This window comes from Bos taurus, chromosome 6 (assembly GCF_002263795.3).
Source record: "Bos taurus isolate L1 Dominette 01449 registration number 42190680 breed Hereford chromosome 6, ARS-UCD2.0, whole genome shotgun sequence".
In the NCBI taxonomy this organism is placed as follows: domain Eukaryota; kingdom Metazoa; phylum Chordata; class Mammalia; order Artiodactyla; family Bovidae; genus Bos; species Bos taurus.
Genome location: NC_037333.1, coordinates 18,883,139 through 18,905,590, shown reverse-complemented (window position 1 = coordinate 18,905,590; position 22,452 = coordinate 18,883,139). Strand labels below are relative to the sequence as shown.

The window sequence follows — 22,452 nt, the reverse complement described above, 5'->3', positions numbered from 1 at the left end:
GATATTTCCATCATCTCAAAAGGTTCTCCTGTTCCCCTTTCCAGCCAATCCCATATCCTAATCCTGGCTGAAAACAAATTGATTTCTATTATCACAGATTAAGTATGTCTTTTCAAGAATTTCAAATAAAGGGAATGACACAGCATTATTTTGTGTCAAACCTGTTTTTTTACTCAACATGATGCTCCTAAGATCTACCCATGTTGTTTCCTGCATTAGCAGTTTGTTTCTTTGTATTAATGAACAGTACTTCACTTGAGTGCATATGTCATGTTTATCTACTCATCTGTTGAAGGACATTTTCTCTTTCAGACTTTTCACAGCTCAGCATAGTACAGTATTTTACCAGGAAAAATGCAGACACATTAAACAGAAAATTTCACAAGAAAATGAAGAACAATAAGGAGTCCCAGATTTCTGAGGAGTCTCATATTCTTAAAGCTGTTGTTATGGGAGAAGTAATTACAATCTATGGGCATAAACTAATAAGGAAGAACATCAGAACATGAAAACTAGGATGTGGGGTTTGCCTAAGATGTATGTGCTGGAACTTGGGATGCTCTGTCATTATCATGACAATTTTGAAGTACTTATCTACATTTGAAACTGAGGTAAATGGTGTAAAAAACAGAAATGACTTTTTTATGGCCTATCACCAAGACAAACAACACGGACAACTGACAAAATAACTAGCTAGTGAATAAACTAATATAGGAACAGAAAAAGTACAATGAGATGATAATAGGAAGCTCACATCAAATGCACTGACTAGACCGCCTATGCTGCTGCTAAGTCACTTCAGTCGTGTCCGACTCTGTGCGACCCCATAGACGGCAGCCCACCAGGCTCCCCTGTCCCTGGGATTCTATAGAAGAGAGCTGAAACTCTCATTGATTTAGATGACTAGAGCAGAGAAAAATCATAATCTCTCTTCTAGGTAATGTGGGAAAAGCTTATAAGTAGGAAATCCTTCATTCTTCATATGATCATTACTTTTTCATCTTAATTCACTATCTGATATAGCACCAATATTTAAGACTCATCATCTTAAACAAGACTGCTCACTCCTACCCTCCAAAACTGTTTTATAAAGGAAAATAAGGAGAACACTCTTATTGCTTTCTCATGGACCCTCCACTAGGGTACTTAGCCACTAGGACCCTCTGCCCCTACTTTACTCATGTGCTTGCGATTCATATCAAGGTCTTTTCGCACATGGTATTTTCTCTGCACTTCTAGTTGGCCCACTTGGATAATACTTAACTATCCTTAAAAATTCAATACAAGCATTATTTTCTTAGTAAAAATTTTCTGGATTCTCCTGATTGCAAAAATTCTGCCTATCAAGACAACTTGCATATACCTCTCGTAAGTACTTTTCAAAAAATGGTATTTTGTAATTGTTTGTTACAACTCTGCTTACTAACTAGCAATCTCTTTAAAGACTAGGACATTATATTTTCATCTCAGACACACTAGCACCTACCCCAGTCTCTGAAATATATATGTACTTAATGAAGAAGTATAGAATAATCCTTGAGTAGACTAATCATAATTTACATCATAATTAGTCATCATGCTGCTGCTGCTGCTGCTGCTAAGTTGCTTCAGTCATGTCCAACTCTGTGAGACCCCATAGATGGCAGCCCACCAGGCTCCCCTGTCCCTGGGATTCTCCAGGCAAGAACACTGGAGTGGGTTGCCATTTCCTTCTCCAATGCATGAAAGTGAAAAGTGAAAGTGAAGTCGCTCAGTTGTGTCCGACCCTACCAGGCTCCTCCGTCCATGGGATTTTCCAGGCAAGAGTCATCATAGAAAGGCTATACTCCACAGGCAAGGCTTATTGATAACAATATCCAATAAGCCTCACAGATGGTGCTAGTGGTAAGGAAACTGCCTGCCAATGCAGGAGTTGTAAGAGACGAAGGTTTCGGGAAGATCCCTGGAGTAGGAAATGGCAAACCACTCCAGTATTCTTGCCTGGAGAATCCCATGGACAGAGAAGCCTGGTGGCCTACAGTCCATGGGGTCGCAGAGAGTCAGACCTAATTAAAGCGATTAAGCACGCATGCACAGTAGCTATAATAATAACACTATTACCACTACTGCTACTAATAGGAACACTTAGATAATTTGTATTATATCAAGTACAATATCTATATACTATACCAAATGCTATTATAAATAATTCACATCTGTTCATTAATTCTTCCCACTGTCCTAGAAGGTAAGAAAATCGAAGTATAGAGGCACTCAAGGAAGTGAGTAAATGGTACAGCTGACTCAGATCCAGCTGGTTGATCTTACAGTCCATGTCCTTAACCACCACACTATACTGCTTCTCTGTTTAACAGCATGGATAGAGAAATCAAAAGAGAGTTTGAGCTCCAGGTAATGATATAATAACTGAGGTTTAGAGCAGGTACTTAATCCTTGAAATGCAGTAGACATTTGTTGTTCCCCTTCCTGGTAACCTGCCCGTTTCTTCTAACGATAACTTAAAATTTTCATTTTAGTTTCTAACCCTCTCCTACACTCCTCAGCTCACATTTCTGCCTTTAGCAGAGGAAACATGAATCAGGCCTTTGACAATTGTTTTCTTCTGGCTGTAATAATTGTTCTGATTGAAAATCTCAGGTCTTACATAGCAACCAATAACAATGGCTTGCTCCTTTCTGGAAGACTGAGAGGATATGAAATTAAGAGAGATGACCATTTTGCCATCATTAGGGGAGAATCTAGAAGTCTTACAACTTATTAGCTTTATGATCAAGGGAAAATTACTTAACTTCTAGGATCCCTCATAGGAGCCTAACTTTCCTCCTACATCAAAAGGAAGTAATATTAGTAAACTACATCATAGAGCTCCTATAAGAAAAAGATAACCATTATAGAGTGCTTAGGATAATGTCTAGTAAAAAGTATTGCAATGTTGTTACCATCACCATTATTATTTTTGTCTAGTCCCGCTCAGTACTCTTGCCTGGAAAATCCCATGGACAGAGGAGCCTGGTGGGCTGCAGTCCATGGGGTTGCTAAGAGTTGGACACAACTGAGCGACTTCACTTTCATGCATTGGAGAAGGAAATGGCAATCCACTCCAGTGTTCTTGCCTGGAGAATCCCAGGGTTGGGGGAGCCTGGTGAGCTGCCCCCTACAAGTCGGACATGACTGAAGCAACTTAGCAGCAGCAGCCCCTCTGAGGAGAAGGCAATGGCACCCTACTCCAGTACTCTTGCCTGGAAAATCCCATGGACAGAGGAGCCTGGTAAGCTGCAGTCCATGGGGTCGCTAAGAGTCGGACACGACTGAGAGACTTCACTTTCACTTTTCACTTTCATACATTGGAGAAGGAAATGGCAACCCACTCCAGTGTTCTTGCCTGGAGAATCCCAGGGATGGGGGAGCCTAGTGGGCTGCCGTCCATGGGGTCGCACAGAGTCGGACGTGACTAAAGCGACTTAGCAGCAGCAGCAGCAGCAGCAGCAGCAGCAGCAGCAGCAGCCCCATTGAGGTCCTGAATAACTTAGGATACAGAAATCATTTAATTTAAACTTTGCATTTGTAAATTATTAAAATAGGTGACTGAGGAGGCCAAGATGGAATTAAAAACTCATAAACTCTATACATATATTCTTTTGTAGTATATGCAGTTCTCATTTCCCCACTGCAATTATCTTACAACAGAACTCATTTTGACATGAGTTATACCAAAAGATTTTTGTCATAAAGAAACCAATTTTGCTTGCTGCTTTGTGTGACAAAGTGGAAAGACAGGGTTCTCTGGTTTCCAGTTTGATAAAAATGCCAGGAAACAAAGAAATCCTCACAGAGCCATCAAGATAGTTTGATAACTAATGGACAGGACTCACTGAACTTGGAAATTTAGAATTGCTCATTCTCTCAAAAAACTGTGTTTTTTGAACAGCACCCCTCATAAAGAGATTCTGGAGTATTAAGAAAGGCTTACTTGCTCTAAGAAAGGCTACAGTAAGAACAGGACTTTTAGAAGCGCAGTTCACTATTTATGCTACACTGTGACTTCAGCAGACATTTCATATTCTGTAAACCTTAGATTACTCACCAACTAGGACTAAATACCTTAAAGTGAAAAGTAAAAGTGTTAGTCGCTCAGTTGTGCCCGACTTTTTGTGACTCCATGGACGGTAGCCCACCAGGCTCCTCTGTCCATGGAATTCTTCAGGCAAGAATACTGGAGTGGGTAGCCATTCCCTTCTCAAGGGATCTTACCAACTCAGGGATTAAACCTGGGTCTCCTGCATTGCAGATGGATTCTTTTCTATCTGAGCTACCAGAAAAGCCCCAATAACTTGAAAATTACCTATAAAAAGTATATAGCAAAATAACTAGAATCTAGTATATATTTAATAAATACCGTATCCCTTTCTTTTTTTGTATCTCTTTTGTTTATGAATGACATGATTGTTTTAAATTTAAAATTGTCCCACTTAAGAATGTCCTAAAGCTCCTTTTAATGCTACCAACATTAACTTATTCAACTCTTTATATATATCATTCCCTCAGTATGTATCAAGGGTTAGGGTTAAGGTGTTAGCGTTAACATATCCTAATAGAAATGCAGAAAATGCTCAGTTAGACTCCTAATAATTTGCCTATAAATTAATTTTTGCCTATTAATTAAAAATTGAAGACAATTTTTACAGGCTAACATTTAAGGGAGGAAAGGAAACGTTATAACTACCATACCACTGACCATCATCATAATTACTGTCTATCAGTCAGTGTCTGTTAATAAATCTTTTGACTGATTTTTTCGACACACCATCTGCTTTTGACAACACAGATGATCATCATTTCTGTGCTAAACTATACAACATAAACATTACCTCAAGACTTTTAACATTTCTCAAAAAGCCTTTAAGCAAATATATTCATAAGATTAAGAATTAGCAAAAATAGTCCACTCTGTCAGGGCAAAAATCTGTTTTGAGAGAAAAAGACAAAGAGTGAGGGATAGTCCTCCCCTTCTTAACCTGAACAGATTTTATGTGAACTAGATGTATGCCTGCTGACATTGTACAGAGTGGTCCTTTTACATACTGATGACATGACCCTCCATCCAGAAATAGCTTCAAGAAATTTTGGCCAATCATTGTTTGAAAGAACTTCTAACCTTCAATTATGCCAAAACTGAAATCGTTTTGGAGAGTCTAGGTGACATCCAGATGAATAATTTTAAAGAACACCTTTCGACAAGTTAACTCTTCTAGGTATCTGGGGATAGTTTTGTTATTTTGACAAGATCACCCTTGCAGACTTGCTCAAATTTTAAAATTTTATGAGGGACACATTTGGCTTATTCTATGAGCGAGAAGGACATTTGACAGCTTCCACTCTCAAATCTGTTTTCAAACAAAGATAATTTCTCCCATGTTTTATTTTGCTGTCCACTGGGGCTCAAATCAAGTATGTATTCAAAAAATTGATCAGATCCCAGCTTGCTCTCTGAGAATAGTTCTGACCCTCCTAGCAATTATGATAACAACCCATATTCACAAAGAAATAAGATCACCCTCCATTCAGTCACAAATAACTCTCGTTTCTTAAAACATTAAGGAAGTATCTTCAAACACACTGGCTATCTCAGTTTTCCAACTGTCTCATCCCAGATAATCACTAGACAGAAACTAGCATGTCAATTTTGTCTTTGCTGCAGCATAAGTGCCCAGTTTGGTGATTTCTGGCACCCTGTCTATCTAAAATAGTTTCACCAAAGTTCTAGGGACTATAAGCTGGTGAATCTATCCTAGACCTTAATATTATTCAAAGACTACATTAAAAAATCACTTTCTACCTCATTGGATTCCTTAATCTTCCAAAAGGAAGATTTAATTGAAAACACTTAAGAAAAAAGTTAGAGGCTAAGCAGTTTGGGTAAGTAATTGCTAAGCAAGCAACATATTCGAACATCTTATTGCTGATATCTTCATATCAGCTTTCTTTCCTATGACCTTACTAAACTCCTTGTTAATTCAAAGAGTAGTTTTTTTTTTTTTTAACTCCTTAGGATTTGCACATAAAGAACTATATCATCATTAAGTAGAAATGTTTTCAACTTTTTCTTCCCTTTTTATCCTTCCTCTGCTTCATTTTTCTTACAATTTTCATGCCTTGTGTTTTTCTTGACCTATTTCATGTTTGTATTTTTATATATTATTCCTATGCTGCTTGCATTTTTACACACGAGGTAGCAGAACAAGGAAGATAAAACAATTTTGTAATAAATGTAATCACAACAAAACGTAAGATACTGTGGAATATATTTAACAAAAGAACAAGAAATCTACATTATAAACTATAAAATATTGCTCAGAAAAATTAAAGAAGACTTAAAAATTTGGATAGAAACAACATGTTCATTTATTGGAAGACAATATTGTTAAGATGTCAGTTGTTCCCAAATTGGTCTGTAGATGCAGTGCAATCCCAATCAGAATACCAACAGACATTTTCAGAAACTGAGACGCTTATTATAAAATATATCTGGAAATGCAAACAACCAAAGATATTTAAAGCAATCTTGAAACAAAAGAACAAAGTTTGGAAACTTTTATTTCCTGACTCAAGATTTACTATAAAGTTAGCATAATTAAGACAGTATGGCGCTGGCATAAGGATAGAAAAAGAGATAAATGAAACAAAACAGAAGGCCAGAAACAGACCTACAGTTACGTGGCCATTTAATTTTCAATAAAAACACTAAAGCAATTCAATGGGACAAGTAAAATCTTTTAAACAAATAGAGTTGGAACAACTGTACATCCATATGGCAAAAAGTGAACTTGAACATCATATACAAATATTAAATTGAGAAAGATCAAAGATCCACCATAAAATCTAAAACTATAATGCTTCTAAGGAGAAAACATATGAGAATATCTTTATGACTTGGGAAGAGGTAAAGGTTTCTCAAAAGACAATAACCATGAAAGGAAAAATCAATACACTAGACTTCATTATAAATAATAACTCTGTTTATTAAGATACACCTTAAGAATAGGCAAGTCATACTGGCAGAAAACACCTGCAAAAAATATCTAGCAAAGCATGTTTATGGAGACTATAGAGAATGTACAAAGAATGACTATGAATCAGTAATAAAAAGGCAAATAACCCACTTAAAAATGTGATCCCTCAAATTGAACAGATATGTATGTCATGATATGATTGCTAAGTAAGTACACAAAAAAGCACTCGACATTACACAAAAAAGCACTCGACATCTTTAGTCATCATGGAAATGCAAATTAAACTTACAGTGAGATACCACTTTATACTCACTACAATGACTAATGAATGAAACATTAACTGCTGACAAGGATATGGAGGAACTAGAGCCCTCATACACTGTAAGCAGAAATGTAAAAGGTACAAAACTTTGGAAAAAGGTCTGGTGGTTTCTAATAGTATTAATTATATACTTATATAAATACATACACAGACACATATGCATATACATATATAAGCCATCAATTCTACTGCTACATATATACCCAGAGATATGAAAACATTTGCCCACAAACAGAAAAAAGATTTATGAGAACATTCACAGCAACTTGTTATAATAGCCAAAACCTGGAAATTTCCCAGGAGTTCATAAAGGGATAATTGCTAAATGCATATTGATAAAATATAATGCATCACAACAATAAAAAAAGGAATAAGATAAGTACATGAAACCATTTAGATGCCTTTTAGAAACCTTTGGGTAAAAGAAAGAATCTTTACAGAAAAAAGTCTATACTGTATAATTCTAATTATATAAGTGCTGAAATAAGCAAAACTAATCTTAGGGGGAAAATTCAGAAAAGTGGTTGCCTCTGGGAGGTAAGGGTAGGGTGAACTGCAAAGATTTACCGGGAAGGGACACTAGGAAAATTTCTAGGGAGATGGTAGTAACCTAATCTTGATGTGTATTGGGGCTACAGAGATGCATTTATTGTTCAAAATCCATCAAACGATACACAAGTTTTCATACTTCACTGAACATAAATTTTACCTAAAAAGATATCATAAATACATACTGAATTATACTCAATGATATATATGCTGAAGGAGTTAGGGTTAAAGTTCACTGACAGTGTAACCGACTTTGAAACACATCAAAATAACAGAATGAGTTGATGAGCAGGTAAGTGTGATGGGCAGTTATATGATAAGGAAAAAGATGGAAAAATGTTAATTGTAGGATATAGGTATATTGTACAATTCTTTCAACTTTGCTACGTTTTAAATTTTTTATAATAAAATATTAACCAGGAAAAAATTTAAGGTGATATATATAGACAAAGATATATATATCATATATATATACAGATAAAGACATTTTCAGGTGACTGAAATCTGTAAGAATTTGCCTATATCAGACTTGAACTAAAAGAAATTTTAAAGGAAGTTTTTCAGACTGAAGAAAAATGATACCAGATGGAAACCTGGATCAAAAGAAAGGATTAAGAGTTCAGGAAATGGTAAACATGTGGTTAAATGCAAAAGAATTTTTTTCCTCATTTCTCAAGGTCTTTAATATAGACTGTAAAATGTATGACAACAATACCAAAGGGTAGGAGGATGGTGAATAGAAGTATATCGTTATAAGATTCCGACATTATATATGAACTGGCATAATATTAATTCATGGAAGACTATGATAAATTAAGGATGTATATTATAACCACTACCACAGTCATTTTAAAAAAATAGTAAAAAAAAAAAAAAAAAGATAAAAATCAGACAATAAAAAGTACCCTCTGAGCTTCTTACATACTTATTGCAAGTACTTATTTGTGTTCTTTTATGTGTTGACATCTTATAATTTATCAACTCAGCAGTTTCTGCTTTTCAAACATTCCTAATAGGAAATTGGACTGGTTAATTTAATTACTATCTGCTCCTTCTTTTGTTTTTCATGGGTACAGATAATACCACAGAATAAAATTCAAGGTGTTCCCTTAAAGTCAGTGTAACTCCTATCTGAGTTAGTTTACTGAAATGTCCTCACTCACTGAAGGAATTAATTTGCTTAATAAGAGGCAAAACAATCAGTAAATGGAAAAAATGCTGTGACAGTTGACCACTGAGGCTATACAGATTTTTTTAAAGCATAAAGTTTTCATAGGTGAAAATAATTTCCAACACAGATGGGTCCGATCATTCTCAGATCATTCTATTATTAAAACAAAAAACAATCTTTTACAAGTATATAATTCCCACCACACTAGTAAAATTAGAAAAGCCAGATATTTCACCTTTTCTTTCCAATGTGTTAAATAAGTGAATGACTCTTAAAAGTTAAAAAGAAAAACCAGTACTTTTCCCTTCTTTTCAACATGACCCCCATTCATTTAAATCAGATAAACCATAAAGTTTCTGCCAGCAATAACTTAAGATTCTTAGACCAGCTATTGTAAACTGGCTGCCCATTGGCCAAATTTAGCTCATTACTTTGTTTTGCTTGGGTCACGGTGTTTTAAAACTTTTTAACTAGTTGAAAATGTTAAGAAATTCAGAGGTTCTCATATAAGAATCTAGAATCTAAGTCCTTTAGAAAATCTGAAAAGAGACGGTAACACCAGGACACATTCTCACAAGGCAACATGAGGCTGCAGCTCCCGAATGAAGATTAGCTGCCTCTTTTCAATGTTACCTGCTTTCCAGTTTAACCCAGTTTCAGTTCGGTATACTTTACTCACTTAAATTACCTGCCTAACCCCACTCCAGTACTCTTGCCTGGCAAACCCATGGGCAGAGGAGCCTGGTAGGTTGCAGTCCATGGGGTCGCTAGGAATCGGACACGACTGAGCGACTTCGCTTTCACTTTTCACTTTCATGCGTTGGAGAAGGAAATGGCAACCCACTCCAGTGTTCTTGCCTGGAGAATCCCAGGGACGGGGGAGCCTAGTGGGCTGCTGTTTATGGGGTCGAACAGAGTCGGACATGACTGAAGCGACTTAGCAGCAGCAACCTCAAATGAGTTTATAATCTCTATTACAAATATTCCCCATCCCAAATCCAGTCTTCTCTTTCTTCCTTACTCTAGTTCCTTACTCTTGTGCACTCACTCATGCTTTCTATCAAAATAGCATGTACCTATTACTTCACTAAAACTTTCAATTGAAGATGTATTTGGCCTAAAAAATAAAAAAGTGTTTCAGAAAACGAAGATCATGGCATCCGGTCCCATCACTTCATGGCAAATAGATAGGGAAACAGTGTCAGACTTTATTTTTGGGGGCTCCAAAATCACTGCAGATGGTGACTGCAGCCATGAAATTAAAAGACGCTTACTCCTTGGAAGAAAAGTTATGACCAACCTAGAGAGCATATTCAAAAGCAGAGACATTACTTTGCCAACAAAGGTCCATCTAGTCAAGGCTATGGTTTTTCCAGTGGTCATGTATGGATGTGAGAGTTGGACTGTGAAGAAAGCTGAGCACTGAAGAATTGATGCTTTTGAACTGTGGTGTTGGAGAAGACTCTTGAGAGTCCCTTGGACTGCAAGGAGATCCAACCAGTCCATTCTGAAGGAGATCAGTCCTGGGTGTGCTTTGGAAGGAATGATGCTAAGGCTGAAACTCCAGTACTTTGGCCACCTCATGTGAAGAGTTGACTCATTGGAAAAGACTCTGATGCTGGGAGGGATTGGGGGCAGGAGGAAAAGGGGATGACAGAGGATGAAATGGCTGGATGGCATCACTGACTCGATGGACGTGAGTCTGAGTGAACTCCAGGAGTTGGTGATGGACAGGGAGGCCTGGTGTGCTGCGATTCATGGGGTCACAAAGAGTCGGACACAACTGAGTGACTGAACTGAACTGAACTGAACTGAACTGAATGGAAAACAACAGGTCAGCACTCTATATCAACATATTTATATGGTCTCTGGCCAGTCTTTTTGTACATAGACACTGAAGTAGCTCCCTCTCCACAAAAGGAATTTTATATTAACAACAAAGGGTTTACTTTACTCTTGACTATAATTCTGGAAAATGGCATATAAGACAGTTTGAATTTAAACCTTATTAAAGGTTGATTTTTTTCCTTAAGATAACTGACAACTTGAATGACTCAGAAAAAAATTCTTTTGACAATAATACAGAAGTTAAACATGCTTCTAATTGTTGAAAGGATTATTGCTTAATTAATTAATTAATCATTTTATTTTTTAGCCATGCCACACAGCTTGTGGGATCTTCCTTCCCTGACCAGGGATAGAACCTGGGCCCACAGCAGTGAAAGCACAGAGTTCTAACTACTGGACTGCCATGGAATCCCCTCATTTATCTTTTCAGAAATTGAGGTATAATTAAGAATATGGAATTCAGATACAAGTGTGGCGGGAAAACTTTGGTAATTACGTGTTTAAAGAATGTAGTATGCAGAATCCTCCCAAGAGTCTTGTCACCAGGGTTTTAATTCAACCACCAGTCTAGATGCAGCTGGAAAGGGTCTTTGCAGATGGAATTATGTTGCTAATCAGCTAATTTTATACAGGGAGAGTACCCCAAATTTTCCAGGTGGGCCACAGTAATCACATGAATCCTTAAAGTAGAAAAGCAGAGCAGAAAAGTCAGAGAGGGTGGCTGAAGAGGTCAGAGATTCAAAGCCTCAGAAGAAGTGGGCCTGCTGCTACTAGCTTTGAAAATGATGGAATGGGGCCACGAGCCAGGGCATGGTGGTAGCCTCTAGAAGCTAAAAGCAACTCCTGGCCAACAGCCAGAAAGGAAACAGGGATCTCAGTCCTACATCTGTGTGAAACTAAATACCACCACCAACGGGAATAAGCTTGGAAATGGATTCTTCCTTAGGGCCTCTAGAGGAAATAACCTGTGTCAACACTTTGATTTTGCCTTTGCCAGACCTGAAGCAGAGAATCCACCCAAACCCAACAGACTTTTGATCTACAGAACCATGAGGTAATGAATTTGTGTTGTTTTAAGCTGCTATGTTTGTGGCAATGTGTTTCAGTAACAAAGGAGAGCTAATATTTTGTTGATGGGTGAAAAAAAGTGTACACAACCCTAACTGAACAAGACCAGCAATCGCTGTTCTGTAGTCACAACATATTTCCTGAATTACTGGAGTAGCTATAAAATCTACTTTAATACTTCCTCACAAAGGAATCTCTCATCAATCTCAAATCTTGCACATTCTCCCAAAGGTGCCTATTTTCCTAGGGCTTTGGGGAATTATGCTCTTGGAAAACTTAACTGATAAGTTTTGCCCATTTGAGGCCTTGAATCACTGAAGCTTGTCTAAATAGCTTGTGCAAACAATGTGATTTATGTTGAACACCTGCTTTCCTTCTGGGGGGGTCTGGAGCATCATTAACTGCAATCAGTCACACAGGTGTTAGGTACCTCTGTGACCAACCACCAATAAAATTCCTCCTAGGCTCAGACAAGTTTCTCTAATAGGCAATAGTTTGCACATATTGTCACATTTTTTTCGTTGGAGAAATTAAGTACATCTTCTACAACTCTCCTGGGAGAGAAACTCGGGAAAGCTTTGGGCCTGGTTTCCACCATTATCTTGCCCTACAGTTTTCTCTTTGTTGGATTTCGCTTTGTACTGCTTTGCTGCAGTGAGTATAATGAAACCATGAGTAAAATAACATCTGAGTTCTGTGAGTGCTTCTATTGAATCACTGAAGCTGGGCACTGGTGACCCCGGACACATCACAGTTCCCACCATCTCAGCCAAAATGACTTACTAATACAAAAGAGAATGCCAAATGACACTTGCTATAAAATTAAAATTTTTTTCTCAAATTTTTACTAACCAAATTGTGGTAGAGAGGATTCTAACATGGTTCCCCAAATGCAAACTTTCTGATGTCCACCTGGCATAATCCCCAAGATGATGAATAGGATAGATTTTACTTTAATGATCATGTTATATTCTATGGTGTAGCTGAACTCATCACAGGAGCCCTTGAAATCTGGATCTAGAGGTTAGAGACATAGGAATGGTGGCAGCCTCTAGAAGCTAAGATGGCTGTTTAGGCCAACAGCCAGCAAGGAAACAGGGATCTCAGTCCTACAAGTGTGTGGAACCAAATTCTACCAACAATGGGAATAAGCCAGCAATGAGCAAGATGTGATATGAGGGATATTCTCCATTGCTGGCTTTGGAGATGGAGACAGCCACATGATAAGGAATGAAGATGACTTTTAGAAGCTGAGAGAGCCCCTCACTGATAGTAATCAAGGAAAATGGGGAAATCAGTCCTACAATTGCAAGGAACTGAATTCTGCCAACAACCTGCATGAGCTTAGAAGTGAATTCTCCAGAGTCATGAGAAAGGAAATCGACAGTTTGTCTCCTTTAATCATTCCAAAAAAAAAAAATTTAGTCACTCAGTCATGTCTGACCCTTTATGACCACAGTCACCTGCCAGGCTCCTCTGTCCATGGAATTCTCCATGCAAGAATACGGGAATGGGTAGTCATTCCCTTCTCCAGGAGACTGTCCTGACCCAGGGATCAAACTTGCATCTCATGTCTTGTCTCCTGCATTGCAGGCAGATTCTTTACCAGTAGCACCACCTGGGAAGCCCTCCATTTTTAAAGAAAACAAACAAACAAAAATCTTGGAAATAAATGTATTTCCAATAAAAGAATAAGTTGCTAAGATACATTTATATCTTACTTTCACCAAAACTCATTTGTTTGGGAAACAGAATTATGACACATGATTAAAAGGATGATAATCGGGAACTGGAATTCAACTGCATGACTAAACTAAAATATTAGTTCATTCAACAGTTAATTTTTAACACATTAATTATACATAAACTCTTATGCTAACAACTTTGGAAGACAGAAAAATTTTAAAATACTGTATGCATGTTAAAATGTACGGTTAATTAAAGGAAAGGAAGCTGCTGCTGCTGCTAAGTTGCTTCAGTCGTGTCCGACTCTGTGCGACCCCAGAGACGGCAGCCCACCAGGCTCTGCCATCCCTGGGATTCTCCAGGCAGGAACACTGGAGTGGGTTGCCACTGCCTTCTCCATTGCATGAAAGTGAAAAGTGAAAGTAAAGTCGCTCAGTCGCGTCCAACTCGTAGCAACCCCATGGACTGCAGCCTACCAGGCTCCTCCATCCATGGGATTTTCTAGGCAAGAGTACTGGAGTGGCTTGCCATTGCCTTCTCTGGAAAGGAAGCTATACCTTCCTTAATTAAATAACTGCAGGAAAATAATTATAAGCTAGAAGGGGAAAGGTACCTTACAATTAGAGATACACTGTAAAGAAGGAACTTGGAGAAAATATAGTTTTTGCTTTGGTTCAGTGATAAGGTATAGAAGGGGACAGAGGTAAGTGAATTACTTGAAGAAGTGTTATGTACATTGTGCCAAAGACTAGAGATATACCACTGGGCAAAAACACAGCTTGGTATTCTTGGTACACTTCAATTCTGTGGCACTCAATCTCTTCAATCATATATTGGCAACAGTAAAAACTACTTGAAAAACTCAGACACTCTTTGGAAATAATTTAGAGAGTCTGAAGGCAAATCCAATGGCTATAAAATGCATTTTCTTCACAAACACACAAACACACATACACAGAGCCACCAGATGTTTTTAGCAGAAATGCAAATGGCAATCCACTCCCATATTCCTGTTGGGGAATCCCATAGACAGAGGAGCCTGGCAAGCAAAAGTCCATAGGGTCTCAAGGAGTTGGCACAACTGAAGCAACTTAGCATGCACTGATCTTTAACAATACTCTTATAGCAGTAGAAAGTAGAAGTAACTGGAGTGTGGAAAAACTAAAGGCAGTATGAGCAGTTAAGAGAATGTTGCAACGCAATAGTCAAACTCTTTGTTAATAAAGGCCTAACTAAAGAATGTAGAGGACAGCAAAATATCACCAAGGGTGTATGAACAATACTCAGTGACAAACGGTATAAATAGTACAAAAGAGAGAGAAAGTAAAAGATAGCTGCAAGATGCCATGCCTGAGTGAAAAGCATCTTTTTGGGGCATTATTTTCTGCCTTTAGGGCTTCCCTGGTGGCTCAGATGGTAAAGAATCTGTTTGCAGTGCAGGAGACCTGGGTTCGATTCAGGGGTTGGGAAGATCCCCTGAAGGAGGGTATGGTAACCCACCCATTCCACTATTCTTGCCCGGAGAATCTGTCTTTAAACAAAACAAGTAAACCTAGAAGAAAAATAAATATCAATTACATAAATCTCTAAGTTACTTGACTCTACTGTAATTTCTAATGCATTCTGAAACTAGGGCCCTTGAAGGCAAAAAATGTGTACAAAAGTCTTAACTTCTACTCTCAGGTTATATTCTAAAATAAGAGTATCTACTACCTATTTCTGATGACAGTGACCTGTGGCTCATTATCCATCTGTGGAACATACTCTAGAATGTGTTCAAAAAACCTTTGGAATATCTAAATCAGTGAGTGAGCAGTCTTTTAATAGGGGCAAATAAAACTTACTCATTGAGTAAGTCAGACCATGTTTTCCATCAAGCTAGTGAACAACTGCAGACACAGCCTGCTTCCCATCAAAGTTTCACATATAACCTCTGCAATGCTGATGTTTCTCTGGTAAATTTTCAAAACCATAACCCTAAAAACATATGACAAACTACCTTTTATTAAAGAAATATGCCTGCACTACTCACCCTGCCTTCACTTGAAAATTTGAGGACAATGCAGGAACTTTACCTCCAGTGCCAAAACTCTGCTGAATATCTGTCTATGAACTCTACTTGCTGGCACTTTTATAGATTAAGAAAAAGTACATGCTCTATCGGGAAATACTTTCCAAATAACACCTAGACTTAAAAGGCAAGCCATTTTCCTCATGCTTACTTTAATGTGAGTGACAAAGGTGTTATCTCTTTTTAAATATTCTCTGGAAAATATTTTAGAAATGAGATACAGTTTAAGATTTTCCACTTTTCGGTATCTTGAATCTGGCTTTAGGGTAGCAATTAAATAGATTCACAGGCACCAAATATGAGATGACTTCAAACAAATCTTTCAAACACTATTTTTTTTTTTCCTTGAAATGTACTGGTTATAGGAGTTTAATTGAATTCCATGCTTCTATGTTTCCAGAAAATAATTTTGATCATTTAACTGAAACTGGAGAGAATACTGGCGAGAGAGAACTCTGGCACAAGTAACATATAAAAACCACTGAAAAGAGAGCAGCAAACTCTAAAAATTAATTCCTTAGATTCAAGCTTGAATAGATTCTAAAGAAAATGGTGAGTTTCCTCTTTCAAGCCAAGTTAGCAAACTAACCCCACAAATAACATTAATTCATAAAAGACTGACTCATTAATTAGTTCCAGGTCATAGTACAAAATTATTATCTTTGGTTTGGATAACATGAATTCTTGAAAGCATTTTATGGCTATTAAAATTATAAAAAGAACACAATTTTCTAGTGAGATGTGAAAACTCCAGATAGTCTTAAATTACAATACAGTTGTGGTACAAATTACTATCATAATGTTTTAGTACACATATTGCTTTAAAGATACTAAATTTATTGTGAAAAAAATTAGTGAGTAAATTGACACCAGACTCTTACTTACTTAAGTTTCTAGTTTTCATTAGTCTATTCCTTGAACCAATGATTTTACAGAAGATGCAAAATTTTCTTTAAAATATAAATCCAGTAAGATCGATGCCTTAAATGATGCTTAAGTTTGGATAATTAACTGCAAATAGCTTGGTCTACAAGGAGATCCAACCAGTCCATCCTAAAGGAGATCAGTCCTGGGTGTTCATTGGAAGGACTGATGCTGAAGCTGGAACTCCAATACTTTGGCCACCTCATGCGAAGAACTGACTCATTGGAAAAGACCCTGATGCTGGCAGGGATTGGGGGCAGGAGGAGAAGGGGACGGCAGAGGATGAGATGGCTGGATGGCATCACTGACTCGATGGACGTGAGTCTGAGTGAACTCCGGGGGTTGGTGATGGACAGGGAGGCCTGGTGTGCTGCGATTCATGGGGTCGCAAAGAGTCGGACACGACTGACCGACTGAACTGAACTGAGCTACCAGACAAGTGGACGCTTACAGTTTTGCAACAGAGACAGATGGACAAGTAAAAATCATGGGTCTCAAACAGCAAACCCATCTAAATAGATTTCCTGTTTACTTTTCATCAGCCTTTCTTACAGGTGCAGGATGCTTACTTTTGGCAGTTAAGGGAAAGAACTGATTTACAAGCCATAAGAACATCTTCTTACTTTCCACAAACAAGTTATAGAATTAATTAAAATTGTAGCACATCAACTCTGCACATGAAACAGCTCTGTTACTGGAGACAAAATTAATGCAAATATGTGGAAAGTCAAATAGTTTACAACAAAGATAATTTAGATGGATAGATCAGATAACAACTTGGAACTGAGCCCGACAGAAGCATTTTTACTCAAAGGTGGCAAGTGCTGAATGTTATATTCCAAAACAAGCAAGGGAAATACTGAATTTTAATCTAGTGCCAAAATGATTTTAAAAAGTACTTTACATAAATGTTTAAACATATCTTACTTGAAGAAATTACAAAGACCTGTAAGACTATCAAGGACTCTTTTAAATAAATGAGGAAGACTATGTAAATGGCATGAAAGACAATATGAAATTTGCATTTAATCCTATTGATGTTCCACTAACTACTCAAAGAATATGCATCCACCTATAACATTTCATCCTCATGAAGACATATACAAAGGCATTAAAGAAAGGTGGCCTCTTTATACCTGTACACTGTTGAGACTAATGGTGTTTAACACTATGAGATTTATTATCTCTAAAACAAGGATAAACAATGACAGGAACAGAAAAGTAAAACTTTTCATGAGCTAATGGATTTAATCTTATTGGTAAAACAATGGCAATTGTGTCCTTATACAATACAAATGTAAATAAAGTAAAAGGACAGAGTTGAGATAAAATGATGAAAACGGAAATTTGTCTTCTGAGTCACCGGCTTCTCTCTCCTTCAGTTCTTTTAGTAAGTCCAAGAAGGATGCATCAGTATATGGGCAGAGAGGAAACGTGGAGATCAGAAGGAACATCCTACAGTTACTACCATCCTGATGACAGAGAACTACTCTGCTTGTGGTTTAAAGAGTCCCCAGCAATGGCTGGGAGCATAAGACCTTGGGTAACATCAATTTAGATGATGTAAAGCAATTCCAGTTGCAGCAGAGCTATGTCCTCTGGTACTTCTGGACATGCCCTTAATTGTTTATCCCCTCTTCCTGGTGTAAACGTCTTCCTTTCTTCCATCCCAAGTGCCCTAAATGAGTACTGAATAATTTTGGGAACTTTATTTTTCAGTTAGTGTTAATGTTGATTTAGTATTTCATTCCCATTCCCCGCCCCCAGATTTTTTAATACTTGTATGATCTTCAAGACTTCTGTGATAGCCGGCCTCTAAGATGACCCCCAATGCCCCTGGATTCCTGGGGTTCACATTCTTGTGTTGTCTACTCCCAAATGAATAGAGTTAATGGCCGACCTTTCTATCCAATAAGACCTCGCTCCTGAGGCGAGGTCATAAAAGGCATTGCAGGTTCCACTTTGTTTCCTCTCATCTCTTAGACCGCTCACTCACTCACTCTAGGAAAGGCCAACCACCATACTGCAAGAATTCAGCCAAGAGGTCTGCAGAAAGGCCCTCAAGACAGGGAGGAAATTAAACCTCCTGTCAACAACCAGCACCAAATGAGTGAGCTAACTTAGAAACAGATCTCGAATCCCTAATGGAGGTTTCAGATGACTACGGCCCCAGCTGATACACTGACTGCACAGACATGAGATCCTGAGCTAAAAATCCACTCAGCTGAACATTCCTGAATTCCTGACCCAGGGAAATTATATAAATTGATAAATGCTTATTATTGTTTTAAGCTGCTAAGTGCTGAAGTAGTTTGTTACTCAACAATAACTAATTCATACTAATTCTTCTTATAGAAACAAAAAAATACAAAAGTATGTCACTGGATGAAGCATCTTCATTAACAACAAATATTGTTGCTATATGAGAGACTCACAATCCAAGCCAAGTAAATATCTCAACAGGCTCTTAAAAGTTTTTGAGGTATAATTTACATAGGTGAAATGCATGTTCTTAAGGCATACATGTCAGTGAATTTTGACAACTTTTGCAAGTATATGTACTATATAAGTAATACCCCAATCAAGATGTAAAAATGTCGATTCCCCAGCAAGTTCCCTCAAGGCCACTTGGAATCAGTTCCTGTATTCCCACTGCCCAACCAGGGTCAAGCACTGTTTTCATATCTACCATTGTAGATGAGTTTTAATTGTTTTAAAACTTCATGTAATTAGAAGAATATGACTTTCGTATCTGCTTTCTTTTGCTCACCATAATGTTTCTAAGGTTCATCATGTTGTGTATATCAGTAGTTGATTCCACTTTATTGTTGATTAACATACTGCGATCTGCTTACCTATCCTCCCATTGATGGACATTTGAATTCTTCCCAATTTGGGGCTACTAGGTTTCTGGAAGCATTCTTGTGCAAATATTTTGTTGGACATGCATTTTCTTGATTGAATACCAAGGCAGGGCGGGACTACAAGGAGGCAAATGAGATACCTCTTGGGTACAAATTTAAGGGGCTCCTCTACCTAGGAGTCTCAGTCTCTGTGGGGTCTCTGGGTCCTGGTGTGCACAAGGTTTGTTTGAGCCCTCTGAGCGTCTCTGGTGGGAATAGGGTTTGATTCTAAACACAAATTCGCCCCTCCTACCATCTTGCTGGGGATTCTCCTTTGCCCTTGGGCCTGGGGTATCTCCTCACAGCTGCTCCAGCTCCTAGTGTCTTACTGGGTTTTATCTGACCTTGGACATGGGGTATCTCCTCACACCCACTCCAGCTAAGAGCAGCTGCCGCTCCTGACCTTGGACATGGGGTATCTCCTCACTGCCACTCGTTCCAGTGCCACACAGATGCAGTGGCCACAGGACTGGAAAAGGTCAGTTTTTATTCCAATCCCAAAGAAAGGCAATGCCAAAGAATGCTCAAACCACTGCACAATTGTACTCATCTCACACGCTAGCAAAATAATGCTTAAAATTCTCCAAGCTAGGCTTCAACAATACATGAACCGTGAACTTCCAGATGTTAAAGCTGGATTTAGAAAAGGAAGAGAAATCAGAGATCAAATTGCCAACATCCGCTGGATCACAGAAATAGCAAGAGACTTCCAGAAAAACATCTATTTCTGCTTTATTGACTACGCCAAAGCCTTTGACTGTGTAGATCACCACAAACTGTGGAAACTTCTTCAAGAGATGGGAATACCAGACTACCTGACCTGCCTCTTGAGAAATGTGTATACAGGTCGAGAAGCAACAGTTAGAACTGGACATGGAACAACAGATTGGTTCCAAATAGGAAAAGGAGTATGTCAAGGCTGTATATTGTCACCCTGCTTATTTAACTTATATACAGAGTAATGTGTATGAGATGGAGAAGGCAATGGCAACCCACTCCAGTACTCTTGCCTTGAAAATCCCATGGACGGAGGAGCCTGGTGGGCTCCAGTCCATGGGGTCGCTAAGAGTCAGACACGACTTAGTGACTTCACTTTCACTTTTCACTTTCATGCATTGGAGAAGGAAATGGCAACCCACTCCAGTGTTCTTGCCTGGAGAATCCCAGGGATGGGAGAGCCTGGTAGGCTGCCGTCTATGGGGTTGCACAGAGTCGGACATGACTGAAGTGACTTAGCAGCACAGAGTACATCATGAGAAACGCTGGACTGGAAGAAGCACAAGCTGGAATCAAGACTGCCGGGAGAAATATCAATAATCTCAGATATGCAGATGACACCACCCTTATGGCAGAAAGGGAAGAAGAACTAGAGAGCCTCTTAATGAAAGTGAAAGAGGACAGTGAAAAAGTTGGCTTAAAACTCAACATTCAGAAAACTAAGATCACAGCATTCGGTCCCATCACTTCATGGCAAATAGAAGAGGAAACTGGAAACAGTGACAGACTATTTTGGGGGCTCCAAAATCACTGCAGATGGTGACTGCAGCCATGAAATTAAAAAATGCTTGCTCCTTGGAAGAAAAGTTATGACCAACCTAGATAGCATATTCAAAAGCAGAGACATTACTTTGCCAGCAAAGGTCCATCTAGTCAAAGCTATGGTTTTTCCAGTAGTCAGGTATTGAGTTGGACTCCATACATGAGAGCTGGACTATAAAGAAAGCTGAGCGCAGAAGAATTGATGCTTTTGAACTGTGGTGTTGGAGAAGACTCCTGAGAGTCCCTTGGACTGCAAGGAGATCCAACCAGTCCATCCTAAAGGAAATCAGTCCTGAATACTCATTGGAAGGACTGATGTTGAAGATGAAACTCCAATACCTTGGCCACCTGATGCGAAGAACTGATTCATTTGAAAAGACCCTGATGCTGGGAAAGATTGAAGTGGGGAGGAGAAGGGGACGACAGAGGATGAGATGGTTGGATGGCATCACTGACTCAACAGACATGAGTTTGAGTAAACTCTGGGAGCTGGCGATGGACAGGGAGGCCTGGCGTGCTGCAGTCCATGGGGTCACAAAGAGTCGGAAATGACTGAACTGAACTTTCATGAAGATTTTTCTTTTCTTTTTTTAGAATAGGTGGCCTATAAATTAAAGTATAAATTTAAATTGGTGAGCAAAGAGCAATATGCTCTTTAACAAATATAATCAAAGATTTGTGACATGCAAAAATTATATTTATAAAAACCTATTTACTAAGTTATGTTTAATACAGAAAAGCCACTTTTATTACTATGGTCACATTAGACTTTTCTAAAAAAGCAAGCGAGGCAATAGTGGATTTGATATCTGCATCTTGCATTCCAGATACCACTTAAACCAAACCATTTAAAGTAGTAATGAAAATACTTTTATCTAACTTACTTCTTTTGCTGCTATTAAATTACTACCATTTATTAAGACACAAATTTTTCCACCCTTGAAAAAGATGTATCATTATCTATAATATAGCAATGATTAAAAAGTATTGACACCAAGAATAGGAATATTTGTTCAATGTAGGGATGGAGGAGCCTGGTGGGCTGCAGTCCATGGGATCGCTAAGAGTCAGACACGACTGAGCGACTTCACTTTCACTTTTCACTTTCATGCGTTGGAGAAGGAAATGGCAACCCACTTCAGTGTTCTTGCCTGGAAAATCTCAGGGACGGGGGAGCTTGGTGGGCTGCCGTCTACGGGGTTGCACAGAGTCAGACACGACTGAAGTGACTTAGCAGCAGCAGCAGTTCAATGTAGGATGGATAATTACAATCATATAAAAGCTCAAGGCAAGCAATCTTCATTGCTTTAGTACACTTTTATTCATTAAAAATATTTTTCATAATTTTAAGATAATTTCAG

General features: G+C 38.3%; 1 protein-coding gene across 4 annotated transcripts in view; it reads right to left on the bottom strand.

Annotated features, from left to right (window-relative positions):
- TBCK (TBC1 domain containing kinase) overlaps positions 1-22,452 on the bottom strand; it is a 208,963-nt gene that overhangs the window by 168,645 nt on the left and 17,866 nt on the right. The gene's annotated exons all lie outside the window — the stretch shown is intronic.